A 1,795-nucleotide genomic window follows, 5' to 3' on the forward strand; every position below is an offset into this window, starting at 1 on the left:
TTTAAAAACGTCACTGAAAGGGATAAAAAATGTTGCTGATCTAAATAAATTTGGAAACGAATGGAGTCTGTAAGATTAATAACAAAAGAAACTATGCATTAACCAATTAACCAACTCCATCTAAGCCAATTTGCAGGCCCACAGAATTTTGAATGAATGGGAAGCAGATCCCTTGAGGAAGATCCCTACCTCATTGCCAAAAAGATTATACTGTAAATCACCCTTTCAGTCATCTTCAAAATAATATTCAACAATTTACTAGTATGACAGTGTTTTGGGCAAGGGGAAAGCACCAGAAGTTTTAGGGATTACCAGACATTGGCCCTGAACTGAGACTAAATTTTTAAAGACTCCATACCCCATTGTGGTCAGGTAAAATAATAAATGGAGTTTGGGCTGTGATCTATTCGATAATGGGCACAGTGAATCACCAATCCCCCAATGAAAATAGATATGTTTACAACTGGCAGAATCTGCACATTGGGTCTCTGGAGTAAGGTCTATTAAGGTAGGAAAAAATAAACAGAAATAACTACAGCTGCCTTTTCCTACCAAAATAGTAAATCAAAAACAATCATTTATTTCTAGAAAGATTACAAAGATTAATGCTATCTACAGTAAATTCCTAGGACTAATATAGCAACATATTATATATTTGGTGGCTTAAAACAATAGAAACATATCTTTTCACATTTCTGAAGGCTAGAAATTAAAAATCAAGGTGTCAATGGGTCCTACGCTCTCTGAAGAGTCTGGAGAAGAATGCTTCCTTGCCTCTTCCTACCACCTGATGGTTGCTGGCAATCATTGTTTTTTCTTGGCATATAGGCATATCACTTTAACATCTGCTTTCGTGGTCACATGCCATTCTCTCTGCATGTATCTTCAACTCTGTGTTTTGTCACGAAGCCCTCTTATAAGGAAATCAGTGATTGGATTTGGGATCTACCATAATTCAGTATGATCTCAACTTGATTACATCTGCAAAGATCCTATTTCCAAATAAGGTAACATTCATGGGTACCAGAGGTTATGACTTCAACATATGCTTTTTGAAAACACAATTCAAACCACAACACTACCATTAAAGCCTTGAAAATTTCAAGAGAGATTATTGTACCCCATCTTTATTCAATTGGCTTATTTGTCCCCTACAAAATGTAAATGGTTTAGATGAATAAGAGGGAATTATCACAGACTTAATCTAGTAATGACTCCAGATACAGCTGTTAATTCAGATGCTGTTTCTCTGCTGCAGCAAAGAAGAACATCCCCTTGAAACTAATATTCACTTTTTATCTGGAAAGTCTTTTTATTCTACAAATAAAGAACACCAGAATCGGTCTCCATTCAGCTAGCAAGACCAATCAGATTCCTTCACTGCCCTATCTCAAAAGCACACTAACTCTTCAGTCTCCAGGCATAAACTACTCTGCAGAAACCTTGACTGCCTCTCTGTTCCAGAGGATACCAGGTTAATAGAATACACTGATGACATTAAAGGTGATCAGACCCAGAGAGCAGGAATTAACAACTACCATGGACATCCTGAAATGACCAATGAGTGACGAAAGACAAAAAATAAATTATATAAAAATTCAGGGATCTGCCACTCAGTGAAAGTTTTATGGGTGTGGTGATCTGAATGAAGGAAAACTGGCTCCCTTTGGCCCCTGTTACCACTCAGCAAGAGGCACAATACGTAGTGGCTTTGTTGGGTTTTCACGGCAACATAATCTTCATTTGTATATGCTACCGTTACCATTTAGAAGGAATAAAATGGCTTTTAGTCCTG

The sequence above is a fragment of the Cebus imitator genome, unplaced genomic scaffold (genome assembly GCF_001604975.1).
Source record: "Cebus imitator isolate Cc_AM_T3 unplaced genomic scaffold, Cebus_imitator-1.0 Scaffold138, whole genome shotgun sequence".
NCBI classification, from domain to species: domain Eukaryota; kingdom Metazoa; phylum Chordata; class Mammalia; order Primates; family Cebidae; genus Cebus; species Cebus imitator.